At 43.0% G+C, this 27,606-nt stretch overlaps 1 protein-coding gene across 1 annotated transcript in view; it reads left to right on the top strand.

The window, feature by feature from the left end:
* mfhas1 (malignant fibrous histiocytoma amplified sequence 1) overlaps window positions 1-27,606 on the top strand; it is a 36,667-nt gene that overhangs the window by 3,920 nt on the left and 5,141 nt on the right. The window lies entirely within an intron of this gene.

Below are 27,606 nucleotides of genomic sequence, written 5' to 3'. Positions count from 1 at the left end.
GCTGCTCTGTTTGTGTGTGTTGTGTGAGTGTTGCAGACTGCTGTGGGTATACATATTTGCTGGTTATAGTAAGCTGAGTAGAATTATGGAGAGCATATCATGCTGTCTAAAATATTTACTGCTTTAGCCATGTTTCATTCATCGTTAGTAGTCATTGATATCAGTGTGAATAGTAATCAGCTTATCCTTGAATGTACCCATTATAAATGCATGCTGTCTTGTCTTCTGAGAGTTTGCACTTAAATAGTGGTTGCTAGAAGCCAAAATGACAAGATGACCTAATTGCATCTCTTTGTGAGCCTCGTTAAGTCTTATACTGAGAGCCTTATACTGAATTTGAAACAGTGATTCAGAATAAGGTCAGGTTGAGTGGGGGGATGGTAGCTAAACAAAGGCACCGTGGAGGCTGGCAGAGGCGGTGGCTGGGGGGTCCCAGTGGGCTCAAAGCCCCACCTAGAGACACAGATTGGCCCAAACCAGTCTGCCTTCTTGCTGAGAGTGCTGGCTAGTTCTGACTTGGCAGTGGAGAATGTTGCCATGGTGACAAAACACTGTTTAATTCCGAGGCTGCAGATAAGACATGTACGGCGACAGCCTTTCATAAGCCTGGCAGCTCAGAGTGCAGTGGATTCACTAAAGTCAACTAAAGAAACTGAATAAATTACAGTGATTGATTGAATAAGACTTTTTTTATTCCAAAGGGGAAAACTGAATTGCTGCCAGTATGATTGCAAATATAAAGAAAACAACATACATGCAACCACAAGTATTGGCAAAATGACCCATATTATTAATTTAAACTGGATAAATGGGACATGGGGCATTTACCTTCATACCTGCCTGGATGAACTGCATGGACAGGCCACAGGGAGTTTCACTGAAGAACAGACAATAAAAGACAGTTGCAGCACCTCTAAGGAATAATCTGTACTGATGTTTTGGATGTCAATGGTTGAGATGTCTGAATATTTGCCTGGTGAGCGAATAGCTATTGATGTAATAGCACTGTAATCCAGACTGGCATTTCCTCTGATACTGCTAGTGTGGAATGCCTGGAGTGGTTCTGGTTAACACTGCAAATTGTATCATTCTTTATGGGTACAAAAAGCCACCAGATTATTTTGTGAGAAAATAGCTGATATCGTTTCCAAAGGCTGATAACAAGCAAATAGCACCAGATAGCACAAACAACTTCCACAGAAGCATGTTTTTTTTTTTTTTTTTGCTTCAGTCTTGTGCAGAAATTTCCAGTGAATGTGAGCACTGCATGCAGCGTGGGTGTGCGGTGACTGAAACCATTCGCTGGGAGTTTTTTTGATTGTGCACTTGAGGTCTGGAAGCAGGCAGAGGGGCAGGCAGGAGGGGGAGAATTCCTCGTCAGTGCTTAGTTTGCTGGGTGTTCGCCAACTGGATGACATAGTGGCACCCCCACACACACCTCCTCCTCTCTCACTTGCTCTTTCTCTCCCTCTTTTTATCTCTCTGTGTCTGCCTCCACCTCCTCTCCTCCCTTGCAGGGTCTTTGGCCTAGTAAGGGCTTTGACGGTCTTTGCAGATTAGTTCATGTCTGAGGCCAGTGCTGGCTTGACTCAGTTGACACGCGGCTGCAGTTTCTCAGACAGCTTTCGCTGGCATCCCTCGGCTTCCGGAGCAATCCTCTGGACACGCATAAGGGGAATGGACTTGAGTCTGGAGCTCGGAAACGTTAACCGGGCTGTAGAATTTTAATAGACTGCAGAAGATAAAGCTAATTATGCCAGGACGCAGTAGGTCAGTAGAAAGATATCTCGATAAGCTGTGATGGAAAGTGAGGGAGATGCTGCCTGTGAGTAATGCTGAAGGACAAAGTACCAGTATTTTTTTGGATTCTTTGGTATTTTCTTTGGATTTTCCCCTCAGTCGTTTGGAGGAATTAATTAAAAACAATCGGAACAGATGTTCCCAAATGGTCTTAGCTCCTTTTATTTTAAATGGAATTGTTCTGGGTTTGCCAATCACAGTACAGGGACATCTGCAATTTAGCTTGGCTCACCTTCAATTTAGCTACATTAGAAAAGAAGCCCTTGTCCACGGCTGTTGTTTCAGGTCAGTTCTCTTGTTCAAATTACTGTTCCCCCCAAGTCACTTCCAGCCCCAGCTCTCAGGTGTCTGTGTTTGACACAAATAGCTGGCATGTCTTTTGTTAAGTGAAAGGCTTTGCTTAGGGCACCAGCAATGCCTATTGTACTGTCTCAGTCTTTCTCAGCCATTTGAATCCTCAAAATGTATGTGGGTGGAAAGAGTGCCCTTTAGAAACAACAGAATAGAAACCTTATTTTTCCTTCTTTTCAAAGCACAAATGGGAATGAATAGATTCCATTTAAATACAATCAGACGCTGCATCCTTGATGGTGCTAAGAATCATAAAGAGTCCTTATCTCAGCTTTTGAAATGATGGGTTGTGCATTGTTGAGTGTAAGGGTACAAAGCCATAGATAAAAACTCCTGTGGCCTAATGTTTAGAGTCAAGATCAGCTCACCCATAGATTTTCATTTGCTTGGCAAAGGTAGGGTTCCCTGCACACCTTCACAGTGTTATAAACGGAACCCTTCAGGGTATTGGTTGTTTGATGGTTAGTGTGTTAATATGTGATTAAGCCTCTGCATTGACATACAGTGAAGTCTAGTTCTAAAAGGAAAAGTATAACTGGCGGACAGGTCCATTTTCACCAGCTGGTTGGCCTCACATACCAGCTGTGTAAGGTCCGCCTCAGTCAGCCAGCCTGAAATGCCTGACACACAGCTGGTAAGGCAGAAAACCAACTGGTACCCACAGTGTCCCTCAAAGCATTCTGGGAAGTTTGAGCATAATAGCAAGTGTTCACAAAAACACAAGGCATACGCTTATGTACTATTGCATATTCCTTTTTTAGTTCAGGACTGATGTGAATGGTTTTTTTATTGAGTATATCTGTTCAATTTTCGTAGTTTGATTAGAATAAAATACATGCTGTGATTACAGAACAGTCGCAATAGTAAATTAAATACTGATAGCAAAACTATTTTCTAAACATTTTATTTATCTCTGGAGTTGAGCCCCATTCTACCTGTTTTCACAGATTCAGGAGAAGGTGTCATGTGAAATGTAAATTAGGCGTGCAATTTGAGCTCAGTTGTGTCACTTTCAGAGTTGAGTGTGAATCCCACTGTGAAAATATTAGAGTATTAACAGTTAAAATATTCCTCAGTCCCTTGAAGTTTACGGCCCTGTGTGTCTCCATGGGAGATGAAGCCAGGCATTATTAATATCACTGTTTTTTTTTTAATTTTGTCATTAACATGTACTATTCTGCCAATTTTGTTGTACTAATTACATGTTACATTCTTCTGTAATGTAACGGGTGATATGACGTTGTGTGTCATGTTACCTTTGATATCATCTCCAGTGCTCGATTCAGAATTGTTTGCCCAGCAAAAGGACAAAATGGTGGGTGCTTATGTAAATATGGCATATTTGGAGGGATGCATCACTCTCAGTTTGGCGAAAGAGCAGCGAGAGAATTACACAAGACAAGACTGTCTTTCAGCTTGGGTAATGAGGCAACGGCTGATGGGCCATCGTATGCCGTACATTTGGCATGAGCTGAAAGAAGACTGTTTCTCTACCTACTGGACCAAAGAAAATGGCCTCGCTTTTCACTGGCTTCATTGTCTGTTGGGGGCAGGGAAATGTTTTGACTGTTACGTTTTGGTGATGCTTTTCTCTAGGGTGGCTAAAGCTGTTAAGCGTGGGGTAAAATTGTTGGTTTGATGACCACATTATCCTTGACTTAATCAGGTCTTAGTTAATCTGAGTCTCTGATCTCTAAATAGGCTATTTCCTTTGTTCTGTTTTTTTTTTCCAAATATGTACACTGGAAAAAAGTAGAAATTTAAACAGATGCACCACATATCAGTATAGACATTAGTGTCACAGCAACTGATTAAGGCCCTGAAGTGGAGGCTGACCTGGAAATTAGTGAGAATGTGACCCGGAGGGTGGGGGGCGTGGTGTTTGAGGTGGCAGTGGGTGGGTGGGAGGTTGGGGGGGTGTCGTAGGTTAGGTGACTGGAATGTGAGGAATGGAACCCGACTCTGTGCAGTCCTCCAGGGCTCCCCTCCCCAGCTGCGGGCCTCTTATTTTCGACCTGCCAGATCCAATTCAGCAGCGGATGGGGGTGGGGGGGGGGGGGGGCAGTGAACTCTGTGACACTGTGTTATTAGCAAGTAACGGGGAAGGAGGAGGCCATGTTGCCACCCTGTAAAGCAATACATGATTAAAATATTTAATGAAATTGTGCAATGTATTGGGGAATGTGTCAATATATGAAGTATACATTATGGAGAATGAACTGCTGACATTTTTATATGAAGCTTCCATATGTGTATGTGCATATCTATAAACTATAAGTCATGGTGTCAGTCTGGTGAATCTTGACCTACATTGGAAATCTCCAATTCATCTCCTTTTTTAACTCTGCATGCTTCTGTATGCTCTTCTGTGTGCTCTGTGTCCCTCTGTGTCCCTTCAATGAAGGCTGTCCTGTTATGTGGTTAGCTGGCAATCGCAGTTCTTTACATGTCGCTTAGACTCATTTGAGAGTCTCACTTACACTTTTCTTTATTTGAGATATGATCTGATCAACATCCGTGAGAGAGACCTAATGAGGGGTGTGTGCAGGTTCTTGTGGTTTTCAAGATGGGATGTCTGTTTGGCAGCTCACTGCTCCCTCAAGCACTTGAACGGCAACCAACTCTCCCTCCGCCCTGTTGCTCTCTGTGTGTCAAACGCAGGTTAAGGAGATGCACACTTTTATTCCAAGGACGTCCTGCAATCCCACTGTCAGGTGGGAGAGCTTCTCAGCGGCACCTGTGCTGTTGCTATGGAAACTTGGCCTCTGCTGTATTTGCTGAAAAAACAACAGGTGCCATTTTGTCATTACAGTACCCTGTGTGTTGAAAAACGGTACCGTAGAAGACATTGCTTTTTTTTATTACATTTTGATAATATTTTGGCACTTCACACAGACATCTGTAGTAAGCTTTACGTTTGCATTTTTCAGATACACACAAAGAATATTTATAGCTTTTCCAAAGCTCGCTGTCAACCTTTACATACAGAAGTAAGATGAAGAACTATCTGCATTATTCAACATTACCATGACTTTACAGTTGTGTGAGCTGTTTGTCAGAGATTCCGTTAGGACAGCGGCAGTACATAATTCAGCAAATGATGTGTTAAAGAGGGGAAGTCCAATAGCATCTAGTATCTTGTTGAAAAAAGGCAGAGGATAAGCCTCAATGCTCAACTATTTTACAATGAAAGAAAATTTAATGTGTGTACTTTTTGGTCATTTCAGTAGATTTTCATCTCTTTGTGAGGATTAAAAATAGTTTATACTCATTGATAAGCAGAATGTTCCTGAGCTTTATTGTGAATACTGAGTTTCATAGGTGCTATCTGATGACCTCTTACACATTTACACAAAATCAGATTGTCAGCTAAGACTTATTATGCCATGTAAATGAGCATTTTCCTGCATATAATAATATAATGCACTTCATGGCAAATAGTTTCCCTTGAAAACTGTAAAAGCAACACAAATTCAACATCTGCAAATCTTACTCCTCTGAAGTCATTGCTTCACAAGCTTGGACTACACAGTTCCCCATCGCTCCAAATTTGGGCATGATATTTTTGGCTGCTCTCGCTGGTTAATTTAGTATTTTCTTGCTCACAGACTAAACACAGCAGGTTTAAGAGATATGGAGGTACTTTCTTAAGATCTTCTCCTCTGTCTGTTCTCAGCTGTCATCCAGTTGAACAAAGCTGTTCCCACTTTTATCGCCTTTCCCAAATTGCTGTCACTGTCACTCTTGATACGTGCCAGCACTGATGACAGTCTGTGGGGGTGAAAATCGAATTTTCACTTAAGAGAGACAGCAGAAGTAAATGTTAGGAGAATTCATTCTATTCCTGTGCTCACCTCAGATTGGTTGCCAACTCTTGATGTCCCTGGAAATGACTCATGTTCATACTGTTGGTGTGAAAAGGCAGAAGCCAGCATGTCTTAGGTTTTAACTGAAGATGAAAGAATTTAAGACCATTTACACATCAAGAGATGTGTGCAGATAAATACACAACAGGCCCACCCATACAATAGAAGACACACTTTAGTACTTCCTTTCAAATGAGCAGGATATCCAATCCATTGTCCTACTGTGAGCTCAACACTTCTGTGGTGATACAAGCAGATGGCAGTCTCTAAAACAGTCTCTGGTATCTGATAATATATGGCTGTTGGGAATTTGAGCATGCTCAGTTCACCACAGATATCCATATATACCCATGCAGAATGGTCTGATCTGAGGGGATCATAGTCCTGAGGTCTACTTGAATGGAAATGGGAATTCTCTTAAGGGCAAGGAAAGGATGGATGGAATGTGTTTTTTAACTCCTGTGTGTTTAGAGTTGGTGAAGAGCAGATCAAACGTTTCTCCCTGACCCACATGCATGAGCTGCCAGTGTTGCCATATGATCCTCCAGCCTGTTGAGTGCGAGATTTGTGTGAAATGAGAGCCTGATCGTCAAGGAACAGCCATCCTCCGCCTCCCCTGAAATGACCTACTCCGCCCACCCAGTAAAACCCTGCCAACTTAATGGGGGGCTGACATCATAATTGTGATCAGCGTATGTTTGGCAGAAACACTGAGAACAGAGTCCAGTACAAAGGAAAAGCAGCACTCAGTACAGCTAGTGGTAACATTTTTCACAGTGTAACTAAAAATCACATCGGTGGGCAGGGCATTTGGCTTTAAGCTAAGGTTATGGAGACCACATTTGTTTCAATGATGAGTGCAGATCAGTGCTTGTGTGAAAGCCTGTGATGAGGTGTTTATGATTGAAATGCTGATTGCTTGCCTGAAGGCTTTAAGACCGAGTTGAATTTTCCAATGAACTTTCGCACCCACTGATTAAATCAGGATGGTTTGGAAAGAGGTTGATTTCAGCTGAAGTTCATCGACTGTATTTGTGTGACCTGACCATAACTAGTGGTCAAGATGAGGCCACCCTTTTTATGGTGTGGCATTTACACCAAAAACACAGTCAAAGCTCTAAGAGCATTTGGAGATGCAGAGAGGCTTACAGAGAGAGGAGAGTATCATGATTACGTCACAGAAAGTGCTGTAGAACTTTATCATGCCGTAGGTTTCTCCCCTCAGTGGTAACGTAGGATCAGTAATGTACTACTAAACATATTTGTAGCAATAGTCTGTACTATTGGTCTGGACGGCAATAAAAAAGTTCAGTAGGTTAAGTAAACTTACATGTCTGCACTTCACATAGATTACCATGACAGTGTTAATTTCTTACAGGATGTGTATATTTCTGATGTCCACATGTTATACTATGCATCTCAGGTCTCTGACCGGATAAACTGTGAAGGATTTGGGTACTGATTAACTTTGTGTCAAATGTTTTCGTTGAGCTACTCAAACACAGGTCATAGGCTTCTGAGCAGGTGCTTGTTTCATACTTTGAGGTAACATTCTTTTTGTTACCTCTGACATGTGAGGAGAGGGAGCTGTTGTCTCTGCTGTGCCAGTGTGACCTAGAGGTTAATCTGTCCCTGTGAGAATCCCACACATTGCCAGTGGAAAACTCAGTCCTGCATTGTTTCACAGTTAATCATTCTCTGGGTAACTGTTAGTAGTCTGTATAGAGAAGGGTGTGGAATGAATGACAGACTATACAAAGTGAAGGCATAAATCAATCTGAGAGCGAGGTGTTCCTCTGCATTTCTGCCGTCTAGGGCATATACAGCTTTTGAATCAGTTTTTAGCATCAAGAATGTGAATACATCCTCCAGTCCAAGGCCAAGTGATGTGGGTAATGTGCTTGAGAAAGACAAACAATTTTTCTTGGATTAGGCTTTCAAGGGAAAATATAAATCTATATATCTGTGGCTTGGTTTGTTGTTTGACTTTGAAAGTGGTAAGAAGACCACACAATATAGTTGCATGGTAGTTTCTTTTCTTGAGGGTGCTGTCTGTAGCACTTGTGGCTTTATTTGCTTGAAGACCAAGGATTGGTTCATTCCTGGTCTGAGATTGTGATGGCCCAACAGTCTTTTAGGGGAGACGAGGGATGTGGAGAGGAGGTGAGTTGCTGTTAACAGCTGACAAATTGGCAAAATTTGTGCTTCCATTTTTGTATATGTTGGTGACACCGGGGGAACACCAATAAAGGGGAAGCCCATGATTTATGATATCTGAAAACGCCACAGATTGTGAAATCTGTGCTGTATGTTTGTGACTGCATTTGGGATCTTTCTGTTCATCATCAACTGAGCAGAAACTGCTCATCAGTGATAGCTTTTTTTTTTCTGTTGGACTGAACTTTTTGACATAGAGGAACAGTGTAAATGACCATCTCAGTGACCTTAAGCATTCTAGTGTCCTTCATTCTGTCATTTCTGCCCCTGACCTCAGTTACATAATTTAATGACTTTTAAATATTGATTTATAATTATATTTTGGCCACAGCCAGTTTCACCCAACTGATTCCACACTTCACAATGCCTCATGTGTCTGCGGTGATTAATTCTTGTCAGACTTGGAATATTGTCAAATTGGGAATGCCGTATTTAAACAACCTAACAGTCAAAGGCTTCTTTGTGTTTTATCTGATTTGGAATAAAGGCCATTATGGTAAATGCCTAACAATGCAAAACAAACATTTCACAACACTGCATTTGGTTGTAGTTGTAGGAGCAGTTGGTGAAAGTAAATTAAATTCAAATTCATTTTATGCAATCCCCCTGTGAACACTAAACTGCAAAGCTAATTAAGGCACCCTTACATTGTATTGTAAAGTCATTAGGCTTTGCAATCTAGACTTGGTTTCATTAATGCATCACCTGATTTGAACAAAAGTAGCAGGAACATCATATTCACACAGCTAATGATGACAGAATATGGACTAATATGGACTAATATAACTATATAACTATTTCTGTTACTGATGTGTCCTAAAGCTCATCAGTCCTTCTTTACGTATGTACAAAAGCTGCAAAGGGGTTTCACATTACAACCAGTATATTATCCTTTGCAGCGCACACACCCAAATATCTCTCTCTCTCTCTCTCTCTCTCCCTCTCCCTCTCCCTCTCCCTCTCCCTCTCCCTCTCCTTCTCCCTCTCCCTCTCCCTCTCCCTCTCTCTCTCTCTCTCTCTCACACACACACACACATTCACACACACACACACACACACACACACACACACACACACACACACACAAACACAAACAGGTATTGAAGAAATCCATGTTTCCAGTAAATTGGGATGACGTGGCATGCACACTTTGGCAGGGGTGAATGTACAGGAAGAGAAGTCATCCTTGTCTGTGTTGGAATGCGGTCCTTATGATGCAGACGGGAAGAGTGCATTTGGGTCTCGCAGAAAGTTGGGGTGGGGGTGGGGGGGTGGTGTTGGGGTGGATGAAGGGATCTGAGGCCTAATCCAGTCAGCACTCGCGGCTCGCTTTGACGTGGGAGGACAGCGTCCAGGAATACTTTCGCCGTCTCACTTTGTGCCCAGGCCTGTCTGATTTGCCCTAGCGAGGCATACCCTCCGTAATCCTTTTAGCAGATCCCTGGGGATTAGGCCGTCAGTGATCAGGGACTCGCAGGTGACTGGCAATTAAGGCAAGGCCGAGTCAGCGCATCCCGTGGCTTGAGGAGGAGAAAACATTCATTAACTTCTGCTAAAAAGTGGAGCAAAGCAGCTTCTAGAACTTTCACATTCAGGGCCCTTTCACCTAGAGCTGGGCGATATAGCTTTCGCGATATATCGAATAGCTATTTTTAGCGCAATAACAGCTATCCCCAGTATGTGGCGTTAGGTGTCTTCCCGTTCCCTGTTTTCCAATTAGCCCTTGCAAAAGCTACAGCATGAGATTGTTCAATTACCAATCGGAGCACTGGATTCAAGTGTTATTTTTCTGCCCCAAAAGCATTTCACTGAACTTTGGAGGTGTGCTCCAGCATCAGGTATGACTAAAGGGGGAAAAAAAACACAAGAAGAAACCTAATGCCACATACCGGAGATCACTGTTATTGCGCTAGAAATAGCTATTCGATATATCATGATGGCTATATCGCCCAGCCTTATTTTCACCAACAGCTCTTGGATTTTTTTTTTTTTACCTGCGTACGTGGATCCAGTTTCCTCAAAGGGCGTTTTATTTTCACAGTTAGAGTCACAAGGGCAACCACAACAAATACAGCAAATTGTGGCAGCCTATTAAATTTCTGTCATGGTACATTACCAGGAATGGGGTCAAATGGATATTTTCCTGAGTGTTTCTTCAACACGTTCTCTAACCCTTTTAGGATTGTGTAAAGTGAATAAGTGTGATGCAGTAAACATGGGCTTCAGACAGATGGAAGATGTATAACAGGGGTGAGGAATGGCCTTGGGGTGTGATAACAGTGAACTCCTGGGATTGTAACTGTTGGATTATTCGGTTTTCCTGGCAATTCTGTAGATTGAGTGTGAAGAATTTCCCATCACCCCCAGGTTTCCTCTGCTCACTTCCTGGGAAGTGTGACAGAGATGTTAGTCACGTTCTTTGTTCATGGGTCCAAGAACCGCTATGCATCCCTGCTTTTGCCGGAATTTCTGCATTTGATTTAACAGTGAGGTTGCACAAAATCCAAATAACCACCTACTCTTGACAAAAATATGATCCAAGCTTCTGTGTAACTCCCTCCAATTCCTTGGAAGTGTCATACGGTAAATAACTCCGTGTTGTTTAAACATGAAACCGTGACATCGCATAAGGGAGGAAACAAGGGACCTCAAAGGAAAATATATAGGCAGCACAAAATCCATCCTATTTTTTGGCATGCTATGCTGCTTTTGTTGTATTGTATGTACTGATGAAATAGAGCATTCCTGAAATGTTCCTTGGAAGTAAGTAGAAGTTAGGAAGTGCATGTATCGAGACTGTTGAACAATGTTAAATTCATCTGTTGTTTTCTGGGGTTACAGTAGCATTTTAGGTGATTTGTGATTCATGCTTCTTATTTACCTCATGGCATCTTGGCAGAATAATTCTCTTTAATACGGGCAGCAGTTCCAGAGTTCATCAGTGTTAATCTTGGCATTCAGCAGCGTGTGCCTGCACCCCACCACCAGTGGGCTCAGCAAGAAGTTAGTTCCCTGTTTTGGACTAGTCTTGGATTCTTCCAGGACACTTGTTGTGTTGTTGTGGCCATTTTTTTCACATGTACAGTATCTTACTGACTTGCATGACACTAGGTTGTTGTGAAGTAGCCTAACTGTCCGCCACAATAAGAAATTTAAACTGATATATTGGAAGGCTGCTTTCACCATCTGACTTTTTTCTTAACCCAGAAATCCTCAAGAATTATATTGATATATTATAAATTATGTTTAAAGCAATGTTTTAAATGGTGTGTTTCCAATAGTATGTCAGTTTTTGTCATTAGTGTTGAGTTGCTAGCTCAATCCAGTGTCTGGGGCATTAATGTCATGACCATCACTTGTTCAGTTTCAGCTCTCAAGAAACGGATTATTTTTCAGTGTTATTTGTACAAACTCACATGCACAGGCAAGTCAGTGACAGCACAATTGTGGTACATTGTGCTGTGTACATGTCCGGCTGTTTTGTCCTTGGAGATTAGCACGCACAAGAGGGACAGTTTTCTACCTGGTATCTGAATACCTGTCTAAATATTGTGGCACCTCTCCACAGGATGTCACTTTTGCTGACTTTGTTTTGTGATTTAAAAGGGGGGTAAATCAATTCTCACTCTCTGTTTCCTAACCCCAGCCGATAGGCCACAATTAATGAGATTCATTAAGGAGGCCTGCCACACACTAACAGCCCCTGAGGAGAGATGGATGGCCTTTTATTATTTTGTTTCACCTGGGGGAGTAGAGGGAGTGTTTACTGTCGGTGGCACATTCCATGGGTGTGCCAGTGTGCGTGTATGGACCTGTGAAAGTGCGAGGCATTGTGTAAAAGACATAATTCAGACAAGAGCAGACGGCGAGCGCTGTCCCAGTTATGTCCAACTACGGATATTGTGAAACATGAAATAAGTGAGATGCATTGTGCCAAAAAATGGAATGAGGTCAAGCAGAACGCTTCTCCAGAAAACAACCGGAAAGGACTTTGAGTTGATTTGAAGGATTTCTACATTTAAAAAAAACAAGCAAAAAAACATAGTTTTAGCTTTCAGCCAGTGCTTGGATTTCTCAGAGAAGTCACGATTCAATGCTTGCTGCTGTTATGGGGAATTGTGCCTGAGAAAACATTCCACAATAGGGAATGCTGGGAAATGACGCAGAGAAGAGGCATTATCAATGACCGTGGGTCAGAAGTCACAGTGGTTCATGTTGGCAGCTTCACACCCTAGTTTGTGATTCATTTGGTTTTACACTTTTAATGTCTCTCGGTGGAGTGCAGCAGACTGTTTTCTCCTGAAGGCTTTCCAAGCACATAAAAATTCAACCAAAAAAGCCATCCAATTTCAAATATGATTAACTGCTTACAATATGAGAAAGCTGCAAATGTAAAAAAGGAAGTCTGTCCTCAGTGAAACTGGCTGCTAAACCTCAGATCTCTGACTAGAAGTGAAACTACAGAGATGTCTAGGCACAAATCTTATTAACCAAAGTTCAAAGTGTAGGAGTAGAAGGAAAGTACCAAAGTTTTAGTCTTGACTTCCCCAATTTGAATTCCAAAGGTGATTTATCGTAAAAGCACACAGACAGTAGTTATGTGAGACCACTTTGTGCTTCTTTGTTTTCAGTAACTTGCTTCAGATGGCTTTGATTGGACACTCAGCGACCTTTTGACATAATCTCAATTTCTTAATTCAAGCCCAGATTTGAGGAAGAACATATTGATACCATTTTAATACCCCAAACAGGAAATCTCTGGGTGGTTCAGTCATAATGGCTCATGTTGGCTGGGTGCCCTGGCTGGCTGTCAATACTGGAAGTGAAAATTATAGTTTCTGTTTGAGCCATGTGAAGTGCTTTGTCCCTGGACGGGGAAACATCCCAAATCTATTCACTGTGGGTGTCCGCAACAGCAGAGATTTTATTAGCTGTTATATAGAGGAGAGTGGCAGTTTCTTTTTATCAGTGTGAGATGTGGTTAAATCTGAGACAAAGAGTAAATTAAACTGAATGTATGATGAAACTTGCTACAAAAAAAAATACAATAAGCAGTGTAATCATGTAAATGCATGTAGACTGCTAGCGAACTGACAGTTCAAGTTGTGAAGAGTGCTATTATTGTCAGCCATAGTGCCACTTCCTGATTAGGGACGGAGTAAAGTCTGCAAGGCAAAACATGATAGAGGTTACAGTTAACGATGGGAAGCTGTAGGGGTGTGTACATTAAGGCTTTGGGGGTTGGGGTACCGGTATGGTCATCCAGGGTGGTTTGACTGGGTAACAAGAGCACTGCATTGTTAGATATTGCTGTCTTACCCCTGAGAGAGGTATTAAACCAAAGCAGAACTGCTTCAGTAAATATCAAGCTGTATAAGAATGGACAATGCATAAAAAGCTAATTACCCTGGTTATGGTTGTTTGCCAAGCTTATAAATATTGCAGAAGAAAGTCATTTATGGGTAGTTAAAGGGAGAAACGTGACACACAGAGCCATGGAGATCGAATCGATTCGTGCTGGAAAACAGCTTTCCCTCACAGCAGGGAGCATCCACACAGGCCTTGATTGACCTGTCTGAGATCCTGGGACAGGGGCCACCTGAACGTGAACATTCTCTCAAATTGGAGGCTTGAAGTTGTGTGCTCTTGTTGGATGGACTGCGTAGTGTTGTGGGTGCTCCACGTGATTTTTTTTTCATTATGAAATGCAGCTCTGAAGCCCTGCAGAATAATCTTTTTGTAGATCATTGGCAATCCCGTTATGTCACTGGACGGCACAATGTTCTGCCCTTTTAAGCTCCAGTGTATTATCTGAGAGACATTGTCCATGTGAGAAGCAGGATCTGAACAGTGCTACTCTTCTCATCTAAGGGTGTCCCCTGCCAAATGAAAACTGTTAATTGAAACAACAGTTGGATCCAAAAGTTCATTACCTTCACTCTAATGACTCGCTCATGAAATTGGCTACAGAACAGTGCAGGACCCCTATTGTGCATCACTCAACTCTGTTTACCGACTCTGGTTGAGATTTGGCTCGAATATCTCGAGATTTGCCAAATACTTTTCCTTTGCTTTGCTTATGCTGAATGTGCAGTCCCTCCCCGGCCGCTGCTCTCTTTTCAAAGTCCTTATATGGAGCGGCCCTGAGCCAGAAAAAGGATCATCTGATTTATAGTGTAAATGAGTGCCCTGAGACCTCAGCTTCTGTAGGACATGACTGAGTGTTCGCTTGTGGGCAGTAAAGTGTGTACACCAGCATACCAGTCCCGCAGTCTTGGCCCACATATTGTTATTGTCAGTCTTCCAAACATCCTGAGATCAGTATACAGAGATGTCTGCAGCTCTGTCTTTTCAGATTCTTCTGCTCCGATAAAGACACGTTTGCCTTCCCTCTGGTCCTGTATCAGGTGGAGGGATTTACACCAGCACTGCATGCACAGAGATGTTTTTGTTCCTCCCTGGTGACTGTCCCTGACTCCTTGTCCCTGCCTTCTGTTTATTCAGCCCTGTCTCCTGTCTTCTACTGACTTGGTGCCTTGTCTTCTGTCCTTGTTGTCCTCTTCTTTACCTGGATTCCTATGTCCTGGTCCTGCTGTTTTCTCCTTGCCCTGGATTCCTGTCTTTTGGCCCTGCTATCCTTCTCTTCTTGTCCCTGATTCCTGTCTTGTGGCCTTGCTCTCCCAACCGCCACCACCATGTAGATACACACACACACACACACACACACACACACACACACACACACACACACACACACACACACACACACACACACACACACTGCAGTCACGGTCTGTGTTTAAGCTCTACACTGCCCACTTCCCCATGTCTCAGAGAATCACCACCTGGGCTGTGTGTGGTCCCAGAGATCTCATTTCCTTAGTTGTTGCAGACAGTGGATTGCCATGGCCATCTTTATCTAGATGGAAACAATACAGTCCCAAAGACAAAGAAATGTCCTCTTGTGTCTTTGCTCTGAGCAGTCCATCTACATATCTGAATATATGTGGCAGCATTTTTTAAATTGTGACGGTGGTTTCTATTTTTTGTACATTGAGATACTGCCATGCATTGTGGATCAGAGCTTAGCATAAGCCTGTCACAGGATATGGCTAGGCTATTGTGAGGAATTAATATCAGAGCACTGTCCTGGCAGTAACTGTGCTACTCTGCAGGGCAGTATTGAAGTGGAAGGTCATTGAGTGCTGTACTATACAGGATGTCTCTGTTGCTGTATGAATGCTTTCATTTTGACTGGCAGTGATAACCTGGGCCCATGTCCAGATTGAACACAGAGGGCTGCATTAAGGCACGGCTATCTTATCTGTTGAAGAATGTTTGAATTCCTGCCTCTCTGTTCCTCCGTTATCCCTCCCAAAAAGGTTTATGCCCCGTATTCATATGGAGCAATCATTTATATCTGGATGAATGTGATCCCAGTGATAATTCTTTGCAGCAGATAAAGCTGGGAGGCTGCCTGGAGGCTTCAGTATTGAGAGGTTAGCCTCAGGTTTGAGCTGCTTTGTGTGTGAGTAGCTGATCTCTGGTTTGGTTGCCCCCCAACACTGTTAAACACACTGGCACAGGGCAGTTATTGTGCATTTTTCTCCTTATCTGTTTACATTCTACTCCAAAGTCCGATATTATTGGGAGAATTGAAATGACCGTATCCAACAAAGCCGAGAGATAAAGCTGTGTTATGTAGGTTAGGCCTATTTCCTGCCTCAGAAAAGATCCTGATCACCAAACAAACAGTATTTTATGTTGTGCAATTATTTATACATTACACAACTTGCAAGGTATCCATTCTTAAGCCACTGTTCATTTCATTCTCCAGATAAAAGTAGGTGTTAAGATGGGCAAGGTCTTACAGTACAGCTTCATAATTCGCAAAACTGGTACAGTCTTTACAACAGTCTATGTTCATTTAGTCATGGGAATATATACAAAATGGTACTGGCTTACCTACACCCAGTCATTGACAGAAAGTTTCAGTGCTCTGACCGGAGCGCTAAACCCAAGGCATACATTATTTTTGATGATATAAAGGCAAAACATTCTTGAGTGTGCAGTCTCGGAGCAGTCGAAACTCTTGAGTCTCTGGGGCGTGGCTAGATAAATGAGGAAGATTTGCAGCTGCCCGGCCCCAGTGGCGTACAATCTGATGGACAGATTTAGCTGGCAGGGAGAAGCATGCACAGCTCTGATGGGTCTCTTCTTATCCTCATTCCATAGCACTCCTATCCCAGAAGTCAATAACGCTCCAAGTGTTCCGATGACGGCAAATCCTTTACCCTCTGTTCAGATACATGTAAGGTTTTCCATAATATGAGACACAATTCAGCAAATATCCAGAGGTCTAAATGTAAAAGGATAAGTTAGCTACTTCTTTTGGCAAGTTGGATAATTGCATATTTTATGGCAAAGTATGAAGCTGGTCCCATTGTAGCCCCATTGATTTCACTTCTGATGTGTGCATACTCTGGTTATGCTGTTATACCCTTGGGCAAGGTATTGAATTTCTTTTTGTATACAGTAAATGAATAAAATAATAAAACACAAAAATAATAAAAACACCATAATTTGCCCCAGATAATGTCATATATTATATATTTTTGGGACAGTAAATCTCTTTCTATGCATCTTTCTGTGTGTAGTGTTACAATTTTTTGATGTCAGCAGTGATTTCAGAACTTAGCTCACAAGTTATGAGACCTAACCTTGCCCTCTACCCACTTCAGACCAATCAGAGCTTTTCTCCTGGGGCCCTCACAGGGTTAGTGTGAATACTCTTGACACCAGGTTATTCTTATCCTGCACTAGTTTTAACTTATTGCTGATATGACCATGAAGACATTGTTACCATTATTTGCAAATAAATTTCATCATATTAATCTTTGTATATCTGTGGGTTCACTGTGAAAACATACAGCAATTGTGTATATTATTTGACTACTTCACTGTTGGATATTACAGTGACATTACAATATGACATATCATTCAACTGTTTAGCTGCCAAAAAATACACACATACACTTTTTTCAACTGATTTAAGGGCAAGAAGGAGGCCAAATGTACCCATTGTTTAGAGTGACAACAATGCTGATGCGAAATGAACACTACTAGGAGCACATGACAGTGGAAACATTTTATGTTCCTGTTGTACATGGTGCTAACTTACCTGTCTAGTACATGGATGTGTGTATTTGATATTTTCACACAGGTACCATGTCCGATTTCTTGTCTCATATAAATTCATAAAGCCATAACCTTTCTGTTGCTTTAACTCTGTGTACTGAATGGGTTGAATATCTAATGTCCCACATCCTGAGATGTAGTGCAGTAGCTCAGGCCTGTACATGCTAGAATTAGATGCCACGGAGCAAATGTGTTTTTGTGAAATATGAAAATAATGTCCACTTAATGACAATAAACAGCTTTAAACTGACATTTCCTGTACACTGTGAATCATTCCATCTGTGTCAGGTTATATAACTCCTGGGGCTTATCATTGGCCCTGGGTCCAGAAGTGGGTCAGGGCCATGTTTTGGTCTCACATGGACAGGACTGCCTTCTGCAACACGGATCCCACTCTAGGAAGGCAGGCAGGACCCCTGAGATCTTGGGATGTGTGCGGTCTCTGTTTCCTCCCAGTGGGCCAGGACAGAGCTATTTTAAGAGCCTCTCTCATTCCTCCATGAACTGATCAGCAAGGAAGGGAGGCCTCTTCGGGTTTGTTTGTTTTGATTTTTTTCCTGTTTGCATGGATACAGAAGGGAGTTTAGATATTAAACATGAATGGCCAGCAGATAACAGCAGACTGTGCAATTTTGCAGACCCTGTTTCAGGGTTACAAAAGCACTTTTCCTGTTTGCAGCTCTGGGTTTTCTAAATTTATTTTCCACTCATTCCAATGTGAGACTTATCGTTATCAGCAAAAATGTGTTTAGCTGAAATGCATTGGTTCTCGATTATGTCATTTTTTTTAATGACCTCAAAGATATTTGCATATGCTCAACATTGGCTGCAGCACTGAGCATGGTGTGCAGTTTCATGCTTTAATATTGTAGGATGTGTGACGTTATGATATTTACACATGAATAGCATCTGCTCTCATGACTCAATGCGCACCCAGTGAATAATTTACGCCAGAGCGACTCTCCCTCCGCTCCTATCCCTCCCTGTCTCTTCCCTCCGTTTACCTCCCAGGAGTCTGAAGCACATTTGAGAGTCATGTGGCCCTCTTCCCTTCAGGTTACCAAAGCACTGCTTCAGCTCTTGACTTGCCTTGCACGCATCTTGTGACAGCCATGAGCTTAGCTAAGATAAGCATGTACGGACAACAGGGAGAAGTTTTACCTGTTACCCACTTATCTGTTATGTAATGAAAATTGCCTACCATGTGCCGACTGAGTGGATGAAACACCCCTCTGTTTTGATTGCTCGGCCTTTGTGCATGAACTATGCATGGTTCATTCAACACATTGTGCAATTGAAGTAAAATATTACATTGGATGATCATCACCTGATAGTTTCATAATTCACCAGATGTTAACATCCAGTCTCAGGCAAGGTAGTGCTAAAAAAACAGGAGTAAACTCTTCCTGCAGACTCAGGATAGGGGGAGATGGGTGTCCAGGAAGATAGGAGGACGAAGAAAGAAAGATTATATTATATTATATTATATTATATTATATATTATAAAGATACTCACAGATACATGTAGATTTTTCTACATGTGGAATTCGTATGTTTATGAAAATGCATACTTTTGTACTTATTACTTCACAGACTGTTCCAGTGTGTAGCTACTTAAGATAAACGCTTCATGAATGATTGATAGGTTCAAATGAATAACGATTAAATCATTAATCATTAATGACTGCTTCTGGGTTTAGTCATTTGTGAACCCCCACTTGTGTCTCGCTTCTGTTTGCATACTTATCAACAAAAGGATTTACGAGAGTAAAAGGAAAACTGAGACTTATCTTAGCGTGAGACGCCTCTTTAAATATCCCAGACACTGTAGTTGTAAAATGACTGCAGCCCTAATCACTAATGTTTGTGCTGTCTTGTTGACTTATCCTCCACACTGCAGCTGCAGCAGAGGGTTACACTAATGCCCCAGTGTAATTAAAATCCACACTTTGTCCATGCAGCTTAAGCTACACAAACCACAGACATATTGAACCTGCAGGTGCTCCTGAGTTGCTGGCCGTCTCCCTGCTGCTCTCCACCTCTGAGGACCCCAACAGGCTGTCCGTGGCGCTGCCAGATTTTTCACAGGCCGGGTCTTTATGAGCGTCTCCACGGCAACCCCCACAAGAATGGCCAGAATCGGTTGTTTCTGGGCTGTTGCCTTTGGCTTCCAACGCTCCGCTGAAAGAGCGGCTCGCGTTGGAAGTGGGGAGCAAATTCCTCGGGCTTCAGGCCGGGTTCGGGTGCTGTCATTCAGGCAGGATTAAGCTAATGCGAAAGGGTGAGGAGCTTCTGTCACAGTGCCTCCCCTTCTTCCACGTGTTTTGTTTGTTTCTGGCTAACACACGTCGAGATTGTGCTCTGTCGGCCTGTCTTCAGCTGATAGCATCCAGCTGAATCCATTCTTGTGTTTCCCATCGTCCTACTTGCAGTTGCCAGGCTCGGCTTTTTAATTGTTCTATTTCTGAGGCTGGTATTTTGATTTGAACACAGGAGCTGTAACTGCCACCCCATGCCAGACCACAGCCCTACCCCATTAGCTGTTTGTGTTGACTCACCACCCAGCCAGCCCACACTGGCTGAGGTGAGGAAAAGGATGTGTTAAAGCATTGCCACTGACACCCCACAGCCTTATGAGGAGGAATGTGTGTTTTTTTGTCTCTTTGTTATTTCTGCAAACGTGAGGCAGGCTAATATTTTTAGTGAAGTCCTGTTGGTTTGGCCCATTCCTGACCTCTGATTCCTTGAAATCAAATTGCGAGAGTGGGAGCTGCGGAACCCAAACAGACTTTTTGCATATAAGGTGGTCACCATGGAGACCGCAGGGTTCTTTATGCAAATATCAGCAGCTAGGACGCCTGATCGTTTTTGGTTTGAGAAGAGTCTAAGGTCAGCAGCTGCATGGATCTAATCCCAAGTCACAGCTCTTCACAGCCTTAAAAAAGCATTGTATTTAAATTTAGGAGGGGCTGGACACCATTATGGTATAGAACAAAGGAACTGCCTGTGAATGGACAAAACAAAATTTCAGCATGCCCTAGGGTGTCCAGACCAGCATTAAACATTCCCCTGGCTACAGGAAAGAATTACAGATGCACTGTCAATTGCGTGTGTTTGAATGTTTTTGAGCACCCACACCCTTGAAATTGTACAGTTGGAGAAAGGTTCAAATACGGATTGCTAGATGGATTTCTGACACGCTCTGTCCCAGTTCTCTTGAATAATTCATGTCGCCCTGACTGATGATGAGTTAAAACACTGAGTAGTCTGTGCTGGCTTTGGAGAGGCTCAGTGTTTGTCGGTATAACTTCCAACGGGAAACGATCTTGGTGAATCCTGGTGGTTTTCCTTAAGAGAACCTCACTCTGTTGGCCTTTTCATCAGCAGTCTGGTCAGACAGCTGCATGGAAATCTCATTGAGGCAAAGCACTGATTGAAACATGTCTGCTTACTAGACGGCTGGTAAGCTGTGTGCGTGCCTGTGTGCGTGCGTGCGTGTGTGTGAGAGAGTGCATGCGTGCACGAGTGTGTATGTGTTTGTGCAAGTGTGTACATTTGTGTTTGCATGTGTGTATGCATGTTTGTATGTTTGTTTCCTTGAGAAGGTGTTTGTGTGTGTGTGTGTGTGTGTAGACATGCACATGAGGCCCTACTTGATGTGATTGGCCTTTCTGTGCTTAAAACAGTGTGCTGTTAATACCCTGAGCTGTCACAGCAGCTGCTATCAGCCTCCGGGCCCGCTGCTCACTCTGCTGCCTGGGCTTAATTCATAACCCTAACTGGTCTGAGGTCAGCCAGTGGATCTTTCATTAAGGCTACATGCAGGACTCTAGCAACTACAGTGTTTGAAATGTATACTTTAGTTTAATTAAGTTCAGAAGCAGGGCAAATATTTCACAAATCATTGTGTGTTTGGTCCACTAAGAAACCCCTGACTGTAACAGTATTCATGTTCACATTCCTGACTTTATTCCTTTTCAATTCCCTAGACTGTTTTTGACACTTAATTTCACTCTTTGCCTTGGTTAATATTGCCACAAGGCCATGAAGTGTAATAATGATCAGGCAATGACTAATTACGTTTAAGAGAAACATAAAAACTGCCACATACTAAATGGAAAAAAAAAACATAGTTCCAATAATCATTCATCTGAATAGCTGAACCATTTGAATTTTATTTTCCACAGTTTTTTTCCTCTTCAGACAACAAAATCACCTAAAGCACTCTTTTTTTAATAACTTGTGATCCTACTGCCATACGCACAAGTGTCTGTACACATACGTGCACTGTATCTATATGTAGTGATGGCTTATTATAAAATGAACAAGCTCTTTAGAATAGTAATTTCAAAGAAGAAGATACAATACAAAGTATTATACCAAAGTACTACTAGAGTAATACCATGAGTACTGTTAATTAGTTTTAAATAGTGTTCATTATTTGGATCAGTCATCACTTCTCCTCTGCTGAAATGTATCAAAGCTGGAAGTAGGCTGTAATTTAGCCATGCGATAACAGAAAATCAGCCACTATCGGTCGTCAGGCTCCAGGGCCTTTGTGAAACATTCCTCTGCTTTGTCGGCCCATTCCTGAATGACCTGAGATTTGACCCAGATTTCAGACTTCACGAAGGTCTGGGAGCTGCATGTCACAGCATATATGTTCCAGTGATACTGAGAGTCTGGAATGCAGCGGTGGCCCTGCGTCACATCTCGTGCGCTGTTGAGGGGAAAGGAACAAGGAGTTCAGGTAGCAGAGAGAATTTTCAACAGCACACGTTGTCCAACGGGGTCTCAGCTCATGTAACTGCACCTTTAGTTCCAGCCACAAACTGTCAGCATTGTAACCTGGGACAAAATATTTAATATTGTTTTGATACCCATTTCTGTCCTAAATGGAACAATATCTTACTTGTTAAAAGTACTCTTTTCATCTGCTCTTAATTTAGAGAGTACCTTATAGAAAAATATCAGTCAGATCATGTAAACATTTATGTTCTAAAACAGATTAAACTTTTATTTCTAGGTTAAATGCAAGAAAGGTTTTTTTTTCTATTTGGTTGAACACACCCACATGCGCACACACATATGCATACACCAAGCTTTTACTGCTTTGAAAATATACTTGGTACTTTCAGACAAAACTGTTCTTGTGCATTATATCATATATTGATGGATTTCAAATATATGTTGCGATAGGGTACAGTCTCTGCTGTGTTTATACTTCATAGGATGCCCAATTCAGATGCAGTTAAATTTTAGATGCTCTTTTTAAATCAGATATTACATTATATGCATTCTTGCACATTCCAGGGAATGCTGGGAGTGTTGATGACATTTAAAGGGTGTATGTATGTGTGTGCCTGTGTGCGTGCGGAGTGGGTAGGAGTCAGGAGCCAGTGCCAGTTGTGCTGATTTTGTACTTGGGTTGCGTGACCCTTCCCCCCCGACAGGAACAGATTGTTTTGGCAACAATCTGTTCCTCTCCAGTCTGACCTGAAAAAAGCATTACTCTCTGGTAGCCTGTGTCTGCCTTGCAGTGTTCAATCTGACAGTTGTGTCGTGGGCCTGCATCTCACCTTCACTTCACACCTGGCCATGCAAAACACCTTTAGGGGGATTCAGAAACCGAGCCCATCTACACCTCGGTTCCCTTCTGTGTTTAGGCCTCTGCTGCTTACCACACATGTTTTTGCCATCTCTGAATTCTTTCCTTTAGCTGAGCCAGGGATAGGTCCCTTTCTAATATTAATTAATCAGAGCAAACCCGATCCTGAGGGAGGTGGGGGTTGTGCTGGGGTTTCTAGGAATGATCTGTGGCAGCGGTTAATATTCAGTTGAAAGGATCACATTCTGTTCAATCAGTGTTTAACTAAGGGGGAATCTCGCAATTGCAGACAAGAGCAGCAGCAGTTTAGGATGTTGTGACTAAGAAGGACCTGATTAAACAGTGAATTTGACTCTTGAAATCCCTGGTGAGAAATAAGCAGCTTTTTTCTATCACGACCAAGCTGATCTTTTGTTGTTGCTCAAATCCTCCTACCTGACCCAGTTGGTCGCAGAGGGGCTTATTGCTGTTATTATGGGGACGTGCTTTACGTGTCTTTCAATATCTTGACCTGGTTCATCTGTGAGCACTCTGTGAGGCGTAAATAGAATGGGGAAAGTCGGGGGTCCATTTACCGTCGTCCTTTTCAGCCATGTAACACTGTACGGCTGAGCAGAAGGCAGTGAGCAGACAGGCTTTTTTCATTACCCTGACCTTGGAGTGATGCCAGCTTTGTCACAGTGGTTATACGTTTCCCCATAAACAATAAGGGGTTGTGGTTTCTCTGTGTAGTCTTCAGCGCTTTTCTTTAGACTATATTCAAATTAACACAGGGTTCATTTGTTTGTGTGTATATGAACACACTCAGCATATGCCTTACGGCCTTTTTGATTCAGCCATAATGTTGCCGGAGGGTGGCCTCCTCTGAAAGGGTCAGAAGTGTTTTTGGAGGAAACTGACGTTAACGCTTTAGGTGGGGAGGTGAAGGACATCAGTGCCTGTTGTGGTGCCCCTACCTCCTGGCGACCAGTCTCACCCAACTCACTCTCTCACTCTCAGGATGCAGTGAAATCTGCCCCGTGGTGAATGATCCATGTGAAAATTAAATAGAAATAGGAAATGTAGAAGGGTATTTTTTTTGGACGTGAGCATTGAAATGTTTTTTTTTTCTCGGAATAGCTTATGTCAAAATGAAGGGGAAAAGAAACTAAATCTTGGTTCCATGGATCTTTTTTTTTCTCTGCTTATTTTTTGTTGTTTATTCACCAACCACTCCAGGGGAAGAACGTTAGCACTTTCTGTAACAGTGCGACAAAGTGTTTGATTTAGGGCTGGACTGCTTTTAAATGATAGCCATGAGATGTTTTGACCGTCACATGCTTTTAGTATTTTTTGTACCCAACACAACACTTTTGTACCCACGTTTGGTTCAAATGTTATTCCTTATGCACGTGGTGCTGTCATGTGAGACAGGAAGTGACATAGCAGCACCAGGCGCAGGTGCTTAAGATCTCCTCTCCTCACCAACCCCAGCACACGAAATAGGAAGTGACAGCATATCGCAGTGCGTTTGGATCGATTTTCACGGATCTCTCTCTCCAGAGCTGTCCGAGGAGTGGTCTTTCGGCTGAGGGGCAGAAAATATCGGAAAGCATGAAAGACCCTTAGAAAGAACAATGGTGTGCATGTTTTCACGTGCAAGCTGACAGAGCGTGGTGGCCCTGAGGGAGCACATTCCCCCATCTATTCCTGTCACTGGGGCCGGATGGGACACAAAGGCTGCCAGCTCCCCTTTGTCCAGAGCTGGGGCTTTCACAAAGGGAAGGAAGTGGAGAGCTGAGGCCTCGGACGCTAATGCGCGAGCAGCGGGGCCTGACCGCTCAGCTGGACCTCTACCCGGCCTGCCAGCATTTTTCCTTGAGACAGGAAAATAGCTCTTTTTTTTTTGGTAGAGTCAGGAGTTTTCCTTTTAAGGCCCTTTTCAAGCTTTCTTTGGGAGGAAAGAAAGAAAAAGTGACTGGCAAAGGAACAGCCCAAACAGAACATTGCAGAACAGGGCCAGAGCAAAGGAATGTGGGTCATTACTCCACCTGGTAGAGTTATTTCAGAGAGGGGAAAAGTAGCAGCGTGTCCTAGTGCCTTTATGTCCAAGCCAAGCCTCCCCCTGTGTTTCGTGTGGTAACACTCAGTGGGGGGCAGAGAGCTCTGAGGTTCAAGTGAGGGATTTGGCTGTTTGGGGGTGGGGATCTGACCCACATCGCGGAGGAGGGGGCTTATAGCTGCGATTTGTGGTACTCTTTTGTCCAGATTATAAAACAATCTGGGCATTTGAGAAGTGTGCATTATCTGATCTGTTCTGATGAAAATTCTGCTGAAGTAACAGTCAAACATGAGCCACAGAAGGCATCTTACATGAGTGCATTTGTCTGGCAAATTGGTCATGTGATGATTGCGAGGGGAAGAGCTGGTTTGTGCTGTTATTACTCATTTTAGGAAGATCAGAAATTACTTTACAAGCATGACTCAGAAATATTAGCTCATCTTTACTGCCCTAGATTAGACTTTATGGACAACACAGACATGGGGCCTTCTGTCAGAGAGGGAGGGAGAGTGAGACATAACCAGTGAGAAAAACAGAGACAGCAATCCATCACTGCAGTACCCAGACAGATCCCATTTACTGTTTGTATTGAACTGTAAATGATATGCTCACTTTTGAATTTACAGCAGAAAGTTGGCAGACATGGTGGCTGGCATGATTTCCGGTCAGGGCCGCTGTGTTACGATCGGTCTGATTATTTCAGAAGCAGCACCTGCCCCCGTCGGCCCCTCCCTCACACTACCTGACCTGCATGCCCCTCTGTCTGCCTCGCCCCACAGCATCACTGCTGGTGAAATATTCCCCCTCCCTACCGTCTGTGGTGTGCGAAGTCTGTTGCCTCGGTCAGCAGGACGCCGTCCCTCAGCGTGTTGTTGTGATGGAGGAGGAAGAGGAAAGTCAATGGCCTAATGGTTTAAAGTGGTGCAGCGGACAGGCCATTGTTCATTCCGTCGCTGGGGGGGTATAGAATGCTAAGCCTTTGTGCGTGTATGGCTGTTTGTGTTCAAATACAATCACGTACAATCAGCTTATCTCAGTAGTGAACTGTCACAATAATGCATTTGGTTGGCTGAGACCCTTATCCGGTGGAGCTGTACTGATAACGATGGTTGCAGTTTCCTAGGAAGCACTGTTGTGTTTGTATTACAAATGACATAATCTGTGAAGCTCCTAACTGACTCAAACACAGGATCTTCATGCTGATTGGCTGGTTTTTCCCATTGTTAGGAGAGAGCAGAGTTTATAGGCTAATTTAGTGTGAGTGGCTGAAAAAATATTTCCTTAATGCAGAGAAGCAAGAGAACAGTATGCAGATAAAGCCTGTTAATATTATCATTGCTGAGGCTTGCAAATTGACATTAACACCTTACATTTATCAAAGGGACTATTTGCTACAGCCAACGGGGGCAGATTGAGATACTAAGATGTGGGATTTTAACTGGGTCGGCCTGCACCTGCCTTGAAAAAATCTGAGTGGATGCCGCTTCACAGCTGACGAATTAAAAATAGATGCATGAGACACTTGATAATAACTACAAATACAGACGTAGTTTGATAAATGTGAATGCGCACAGGATTTCAGCCAGGGTCCAAAAATCAACATGAAGAAACCAGCGCTGAACACCAGCGCTGAAAGCCAAAGTTACAACCAGATTTAATGCAATCTTTAAGCTGGTGTCAGATTTCAGCATCGGTGTTTCACGGATAAAATTGCAAAAAACCGAACAGTCCCACGCTATAATAGCCTGCGACACACATCACACACTGTATCAAATTCATGTCTCATGGCAATTTCGGAAGAGATCACATGTTTGTAATTCTCTTCACTGGTATTTGAGTAGACTTCCTTCCACTGGCTTCGGAGAGATGGGGTTGTGACGGCTACCCTCTGTCAGACCTGAGCGGATGTCGCCCCGGGCCATTGACAGCAGAATTTAAATGTTGGTTCTCCTTTTCTGTTCTGTCCCTGCCTGCTTTAGCATTTGGGAGAGAAGCATCAGCCAAGTGCATCATCTTTTCCTGACATAAATGAGAGGGCACAGTGTTTTTATTCCCTTATCGAAGCAAAAATCGAAGCATTTCTATTTCCTGGTGGAGAGGTAAGCACTGGAAGCACCCTGCACTGCTGGGTGGTAACTCTGTGGCCTGGATGTGAAGCGGGCACAGCTGGGGTTTCAGTCTGCGTTGTGGCTGAAATGGGAGTGGCCACTGAGCTGCAGTTACAGCACTGTGCATGGCTGAGAGTCTCTTTGCCTCAGCCAATCTGCTCACAGAGAGAGAGAGAGATGCCATATTCTCATGGGTCTCAGTCCAGAAACAAGCGCAGTGCAGAACCACTGGTCTTTATTTCATCTGGATGGGCTGATTGTAAATGCTGACAGTCACCCATGTGATATAAAGATTGGAGGATCCACGCCCGCTTTAAACTGATGTCCATGAGCAAGCAGATTATGTAATACACTGATGCTGCTTCAGTTGGGCTGATCCCCTGAACAATCCCAGCATTCCCTGGTTCTGCTTGGGGA

Source organism: Megalops cyprinoides, chromosome 5 (genome assembly GCF_013368585.1).
Source record: "Megalops cyprinoides isolate fMegCyp1 chromosome 5, fMegCyp1.pri, whole genome shotgun sequence".
Lineage (NCBI taxonomy): Eukaryota > Metazoa > Chordata > Actinopteri > Elopiformes > Megalopidae > Megalops > Megalops cyprinoides.
Note: the sequence above shows the minus strand (reverse complement) of the source record. Positions and strands in the feature narration are given on the sequence as shown.